At 34.6% G+C, this 8545-nt stretch overlaps 1 long non-coding RNA gene across 1 annotated transcript; it reads left to right on the forward strand.

Annotated features, from left to right (window-relative positions):
* Window positions 1-1069: 1069 nt before the first annotated feature.
* On the forward strand, window positions 1070-2797 carry LOC106794335 (uncharacterized). The gene is made up of 4 exons (XR_005886527.1): window positions 1070-1110; window positions 1277-1488; window positions 1943-2568; window positions 2662-2797. It is a non-coding gene; the product is annotated as an uncharacterized lncRNA (long non-coding RNA).
* The last annotated feature ends 5748 nt before the right edge of the window (window positions 2798-8545 follow it).

The following is an 8545-nucleotide window of genomic DNA, read 5'->3' on the forward strand; positions in this document are numbered from 1 at the left end:
TTAAGACAATTCTAAGTAACAATTAAGGGGGATACCAACATACATACCTGTAGTGCGGTGATGGTAGGTTAAAAACTGTATGAATGTATCTTCACTAAAGCAACAACAAGATAACTTCCAATGCCTCTCAAAAAGTATTACCTACAACCAATACATCGCAAAATGTGTAAGTGACAAACATAAGCAATAATTTTGAATACAGTCAAATGTATATATTGTTATCTAAAAAAAGTTATATACGGATTGATAGAGGTTTTAAGGGAGCAAATAAAGAAAGCACGTCTACTTGCTAATCCTGGTTGTTATCCAACTTCTGTTCAACTTCCTCTTGTCCCATTCATAAAGGTCAGCATGGTTATTTTGCACTACACAATGCATATGTAAAAGAACTGAATTTTCCTTTTACGAAAATGGCATGTGATTAAAATGCTAAAATTAATATAAAATTGTGTTATAAATTTGTAATGATTCTGTTCTGGGACTGTAACTTGTATCTACTAGCTTTGGCTTTGCATTTGCTTCAAATTTATGGTCTAGGCTATTAAGCTTGATGTACTTTTCACTTTAACTAGATTTCTTCGCTGTTAAGCTTGACTTAAGTACTCAAGATGCTAGATCAAAGATCTGTATAATAAAGGATTCTACTTTAGCTACTTTTTTTTTGGCCCATGATGTTAGCTAATGATAACCCCTACACAAACCATGTCTTATTATTTGGGCTTGACTGACTTTATATAAATATGTTAGTAGTTGTTGATATTTTATTTTTATTAACTAAGCACGTGACAACATATAACCATTATTTTTATTAACTAATCACTGTTAGATGTTTTCATTTTTCTGCTCTTTACAATGTTATTATGAGCAAGATAGGCAACTGTACATTTTTATATTATGTTCTTTATAATTAATACAATGTATCCTATATAACTTTTAATTGGTTAACCTAATTTGTTTGTAGCTAAGCAAAGAATTGCGTATGGGGCATGTATTTGATGGATGGAAACAGGGGTTGATAAACTTCCCACCCACTTACAAGTATGAAATTAACTGTGATAGATATGTTGGTGAGAGGCCGAAACAAGGGGAAAAAAGAAGATCTCCAGCCTGGTAACTGCAACATAGGGTTACAAACCTATGAATATTAAAATTGGTACATCATATATTATAATAACTATCTTTCCCTAATCTAAACTTTTCATCTGCCAAAAATGAAAAACACTATTGAATAGGCAATGTAAAGTGAAGTACTTTAAATATGAGTAAGATTATGTAGGTGTGATCGTATATTGTGCCTAGGCAAAGGAATAAAACAACTACAATATGGACGTGCAGAAATTAAGCTCTCGGATCATAGACCAGTTAGTTCAGCCTTGTTGGTTGAAGTTGAAGTATTCGACCATCGCAAGCTAAAGAGAGCTCTAAATTTCACTAGGGCAGCAGTACACCTAGAGATCTTCCTTGATGAAGATGGAGAAATATAATCATGTTAGACATTCATCGTAGCACTATCATAACACTATACTAGTAAATATAGTTTTCTGTCTTCTCTTTACAATAATCCAATTCATGACACGCTGTGTAGGATATGCTTTTGGATAGATATATAGAAAAAGACTAACAATCATGATGCATTTCAAATATATGATTTGCCAGACTGTAATTCAATTCATTTCAAAACAATAGTTTGACATTTTTTTCACAAGTAACGACCACTTAATTTATTTGACTCACTATTTCGTGTATAAACTGAGGCTATAAGCTGTAAGTAAAAATGATCATTCTCTTTTATACAGTTAAAAGGAAAAAATAACAATTGACTTTGCTTTCTAGAATTAGCTAAAACTACAGTCGTAACGCTTGCTAACAGGGCGTTGAAGTTTGTGTTTGTATCATGATTTAGCTTGCATGCATGTGTTAACATGGATTTATTCTCTAACAGGGTGTTAAAATCTTGGTTGTCATTGAAGGCATGTTGCAAATGAGAGACAACAAAACTGGTGTACTCTCTTCTAAACTGAGGCTCAAGATATCAAATTCAAGGAGCACTCCTTTAAGGATAACTCTAAGAGCGAAGAATCTATTGTGAGGTGATTAACAGATATATGAAGCATTTTGCCAATCTATTTTGGCATAGGAAGCCATTAAGATAGTTATAATAGTAAACTGTATATAGTCATATAAAAGGAAGGTTTATTTTTACTTTTTTTCTTTTGATACCTAGTAAACAATCATTATTCGATTTTGGCCTCATTAGTCGTGTGTGTCCCATTAATTTTATATTTTTGGACAATAAACAATTGGGGTGGGTGATTTTTCTGTAACAATGCACATGTTCTATGTAAAATAATATTGATTTGAGCATTCATTTTCATGTATTAATGACCTTGGCTGATTTTGGACAACGTGGAGGGCTTGACAAGTGAAAAGCTGACTGGACCAAATCTGAACTCTTTACGTGGATTTGAGGTCATAGACAAGATTAAGTATTTGCTTGAAGAAGAATGTCCTATTACTGTTTCATGTGCTGACATCCTTGCGATGGCTGCACGTCATGTTGTTGAATTGGTAAACACTGCTTTGTCACAGGGGTTAAGTGAATGTAGTTATATTTTTATTTTTATTTTGCTTTACATCAATTTCTATCATTTGTTTTTGAAGAGAGGAGGACAAAGATGGGAAGTCTTGGTTGAAAGGATGGATGCTCTGGAGTGAAGTTTCAGTGGAGCTAACATATTAATTCCTGCTCCAAATTCATCTTTCGAGGTTCTCATACATAATTTTAAGCAACAAGGCCTCGACATAGAAGACTTGGTAACTCTATCAGGTATATTTATTATTTTGACAACATATATATACAACTTTCTAAATTGTTGTTAGTACAACTTTCTAATCAAAATTAGTGTCCCACATCTTCATAAAAAAATAATTAGTGACCCACCTTAATGAATTATTGAAATGAAACTAATTTTTAATTGAAAAATAACACAAACAAAATCTCGATTATAATTGATGAATAACATAAACAATACCTATAAAAACTCTAATTTTGTCCTTATAATTTGTTCAAAGTTCAATCAAATGTTAATATTTTGGGGCTCTGACAAAGGAAGAAGAGATTAAGCACGTACAGTTGTTGCTTGACAAAATACAGGTAGCCATACTATAGGAAGACCAAGATGTCTAAGCTTTAGGCACATGGTATTTGATGCAAAAGAGGAATATGACTATGGTTATGATGACTACAAATGATACACAAGTCTCAAGAGAATCCTGCGGTCCATATGCCCTGTTGAGGGAAGGGACAATAAATCTGCACCCTTGGATTTTCAAACCCCAAAAAGATTTGGCAATCACTACTTCATAAACATTCTTGAAGGGAAAGACTTGTTAGGTTCTGACAATGTTCTTATTAGCCATGACTTACTTGGAAAGATTACAGAGCAGGTGTGGGATTATGCCTCTAATGAAAAAATTTTGTTTGCTTCATTTGCTAAATCTATGATTAGGATGGGAAACATCAATGTTCTTACTGGAAATAAGGGGGAAATTAGGAGGAATTGTAGGTTTGTCAATGCTTAGTTGTTATGTAGTGCATATGGTTTGTAATAATTAACTGATTGAGACCTAATCTTACTACTTGCAATTGAGAATATAGATTAACTATGAAATTAATCACCTAACAAATGGAAGAAGCAAATGTTTATATATTTTGGCAACTATACTAAATAGGCATCAATATCAGGGTCCTAACATGGTTGCTAGAAAGAATGAAGTTCCATTAAATAGTGGTAATCATAATGTCATTCTACACAATTCCCTTATTGCATACCTTTATGTGTTTCACACAATGCAATTTGTGGCTCAAATTAATATTCCATTTATGCTTAATCTGCTGTTGAACTTGCTGGAATTAGTAATGGATGTCTGGCTTAATTGTTGAGTTCTGCCTATAGGTCTGGTTCCCCCAGTATAGAAGATATTGAAGCCTATTCTGCAACAAATACAACAAAATTGGATGAAGCAGAACTTGCTAAATTTGATCCTCACAATATATGTTTGGAGGTACCATTTCAAGTATGATCAATATTTATAAGCACCAATTATGAAGTACTCTTCTATCCTATTAGTTTCATGTCTGGCTTAATCAAATCCACAGACAGCTATGGACAATGTTTTTATGGACATGGACAGATCTAGGTTTTGAGGCTTGGGGGAAGTTGCTCCCCAAGATTTTTATTTTTTAATATGTATAACTACATGCATATAAACTGCATGAATAGATAATAAGAACAATTAGCACATCTACTGCTCATGTTCTAACTAGTTCGTGTGAAATGTAAAGCAGAAAACAAATTAAGAGATGCGAGTGGATCAAGAGACATTGGATTGTTCTAGCTTAACCAATGGTCTTGAATTCGAGTTCAACATATGTTGTTCAATGAGAGTTTTGTTATCCATAATGATGATTCTATCCAACTCAGCTTGCCTCCTATTGAAAATACATTTTGTTCAAGCAATATATTTGTGACATACATTGCAGTTTTCCCCAAAGGTGTGTTTCACAATGAGATTGAGATCATTTTATGATTCCTATCTATAAGCTCAAGTCAAATATCATCTCATAATCCAAATATAGAATAGATAATGAATAAGTCTCTTGCAAAGTATTGGTTCATAGGTGCTGAAGAACTTGTTGGCTTGGAAAAGATAGTTAATTCTTACCTATTAACTTTATTTGTTTATAGTAAATAATTGGGTGAGAATTAAAAGATACTAATTGTTTAGGACAAAAAACAAGTGAATTGAAAGAAAAAGGGAAGGAATTGAAAGGAAGGTAAGGGCAATTGAGGTTATATTATATAGAGACAAGGCAGTGGCAGGAGAGAGCCTGCAGGGTAGGGTGGTCTATTTTTCATTTTTCTTAGTTTAGCCATTTTCTTTTCTTTTTCTTACCTTACAGTTGGGGACCATCCACAACACACTCAATCAATGGCACTAAAATTAAAAAAAAAATAAGTATACATTCTCCCCCATATTGGCATTTCTGTGCTACAACTAGCTAGCCTTAGTTAAGCCCTCACCCATATAAAAATTAATTAACCAATATCATTGCCCCATATATTTTTCTGCTTTGGCAATAAAATAAGGGTGCAAGGGCAAATAGAATGCTTAGTGGCCACTACAGGGGTTCCCCCCTCCCCCCTTTCCCACTCAGAAATCAGAAGCATTGCAGTACACAGAGCATTTAGTTAACACTGGTTTTATTTCATTCCAAACTCTATGAGTTGTATCATACCAACATTATTTGATTATAGTTTTATGACAACAGTCATAAACATTAGTAAAAATGATCACCTAATCCCATTCAAATGCAAGGCAATGATTACACACAGACTTGGATTCTCTCAAGTGAAAATGTGTATCAAGTCTGGATCTATCTGCCCTTTTGAATTAAAGTATCTTATAAATTTAACTAGTTTTAAATCAAGGGTAGATACAAACCTACCAAAAAATAACTAGTTTTAAACCAAGAACTCAGTAACAATATTACAATATATCTGTAAATGAAAAGATTTATAGAAGCTAAGCATAAAACAAACAGGTTTGCTTAATTGAATTAATCTACATTATAAGGGGGTCACAGAAGAGAAAATTGATGCAAAATAGTAGTAAATGCTAACAAATATTGAAACTCATGGAAATCAAGAGATCCCAGAGCTGCATCACATTGCTGTTGAAATATCATTTCAAGACAAAGAGCATATTGTTATGAACCAAGTATCCCAAAAGCTTAAGCTATTATGTGAAGGCACATGAATAGTTTCATACTCTATTAAATCTTTAACGTGCCCTCTCATGAATGGTTTCATACTATATTAAAGCTAGCATGGTGCATTTTAACCACAAACCCCCACGCTCCTCCGCCATGGCCTAGACCACAAACCCCAAACCCCAATGCTCCTTTCGCCACACCCTCAAACCCAATGTCATCAACACACTCACTCTGACCCCAACGGAATTCAACAAAGAAGACATGAATATGCAAGAAAGGGGTTCATACCTTATAATTATGAGAGTAATAAGGTGGAGGAGTTCAGACTTTGACGTCGACGGGGGCACGATGGTCTTGAGAAGACGACGATGATTGCAGGTTCAATACAACGAGGTTAAAAGCTAGGTAAGGCATGAGAGTGTTTCAGAGACTTAAGTGAGAACGACACGTGCAATCACTAACCATACAAAGATGGTTTTCGGGACTAGACCGTTTTTGTATGGTAATAAAAAATTTACAAGTTTTCCATCGAACAATATTCAAAGACGGGTTTGTGCAAATGTCATCGTTTAGTTCCTGTTAATTACGAAAACACCACCGTTGCACTTTCTAAGACGGTTCTTTACAACCGTGACCGTCTTAGAATCGCCGACGTAAAACGATAAATTTTTAGTAGTGCCTATATATAAGAAACAATTATCTAATTCATTAAAACCAATAAATGTAGTTGGATTAGTTAATTTGTCATAAATTTAAGTTTTATTCCAAGACTATCCATGGTTATTTTTTAAAAGATAATTTTTCTACCAATGAATTTGCCTTGTTTTGTTGATAGCTCAATAAATGCACCACTTTTATGGGAAAACGAGTGTAATCATTGGGGGTAAAAAGAAAATTTAAAAATAAAATAATCCTGTGTCTTATAATTAGGACCAAGAAAATGTTACTTTTTGTTTCTTATAGGATTGGAGGTAGTATTTATTTAATTAGTGGTGCTCAAAACTGATGTAAGCTCCCTTGGAGCTTGTAGGCCTAGGATTTTCTTCATCAATGGATTCCTTTGCTTCTTGCAAGATGAATGGAAGCGGAATGGAGAAGAAAGAGAGAGAGGAGATGCCACTTCAAGGAGAAGATGAGTCTAGAAGAAGCTCACCACCATAGGAGGCCATGGATAAGAGCTTGGAGGAAGAAAGAGATGAATGAAGGGAGAGGAAGAAAAGAGAACAAAATTTTGTGCTCTAAAAGAGCTCTAAAATCTGAAGTTTAATTTTCAAATGATCAAAGTTGGAAAAATGCACACACATAGCCTCTATTTATAGCCTAAGTGTAACACAAAATTGAAGGGAAATTTGAATTTCTATTCAAATTTCACTTGAATTTGAAATTGAATTTGTGGAGCCAAACTTCGGAGCCAAAATTTCACTAATTATGATTAGTGAATTTCAGATATGGTTCAGCCCACTAATCCAAGATCAAGTCCAAGATTCTCCACTAAGCGTGCTTAGGTGTCATGAGGCATGTAAAGCATGAAGGACATGCACAAAGTGTGACTATAGGATGTGGCAATGGGGTGTAGCAAGCAAATGCTCACCTCCCCCTCTAAAATTTAATTGGATTGGACTTCTCCCAATTCAATTACATTTATTTCTCAACACACACATCAAATATTCACTTAATGCATGTGAAATTACAAAACTACCCTTAATACAAAAATTAGTCTAGATGCCCTAAAATACAAGGGCTGGAAAATCCTACATTTCTAGGGTACCCTACCTACATTGTGGAGCCCTAAATACAAGGCCCAAAATTAATGAAACCTTAATCTAATATGTAAAAAGATAAGTGGGCTCATACTTTGCCCATGGGCCCAAAATCTACCCTAAGGCTCATGAGAACCCTAGGGCCTTCTCTTTCATCTTTGGCCCAATCTTCTTGGAGTCTTCTATCCAATGTCCTTGGGGGGTAGAATTGCATCATGCCCTCCCCCTTGAAAAGGATTTGACCTCAAATCCAGAGGTTCTTGAATCTCATTGATTCTTTCCTCAACACCTGTAAAAAGAATAAAAACATATGTATTAGTGATGTTGGGTATGTTAGAGTACGGTAAGGACTGAAAACTCCTTTTCTGGACATCTTCCTATAAGAGAATATAGTTCCTCACCAACTCAATGAGTGGTGCTACAAGTATAGAAAAGTATGGGACAAACCTTTTGTAAAAGTTTGTTAAGATATTGAAGTCCCAAATTTCCCTTATACTTGGTGCAGTAGGCCACTCAAGAATGACCTTTATTCTCTTAGGGTCCATGGGAAGCCCTTGATCACTATTTAAAAAGTTAAGGAAAGTAATGGAATAAAACATACCTTTTTCTTTATTTTCATGTTGATTATTCCTACAAAAAATTACGACAAACCTAAGGTGTCCCACATGAGCACCTAGGTTTGCATTGAAACAAAAAATAAGAATAAACCTACCTAATGAGTCCCTATGTACACAAATCATGAAGATGTTGGGTGCATGAGTGATTTTACAAAAGAGTGTTGCACCACTCAACACATTCATCATACCACCTATCATAGGGATTTGGTGCCTAATAATACCTATTTTAGGCACCAACAAAGCACAAGGATTTAAGCTCTTGCGAACCAAACCCTCATCCAACAACTCCTTTACTTGAGGAATAACCTCAAGCTCAAGAGGTATGGTGGTGCTAAGGGATGTTTCCCTTGATAGGAGAAGGTAGAAAGATTGTTTAAGAAGGAGTGCTCTTT

Source organism: Glycine max, chromosome 9, assembly GCF_000004515.6.
Source record: "Glycine max cultivar Williams 82 chromosome 9, Glycine_max_v4.0, whole genome shotgun sequence".
Classification (NCBI taxonomy): domain Eukaryota; kingdom Viridiplantae; phylum Streptophyta; class Magnoliopsida; order Fabales; family Fabaceae; genus Glycine; species Glycine max.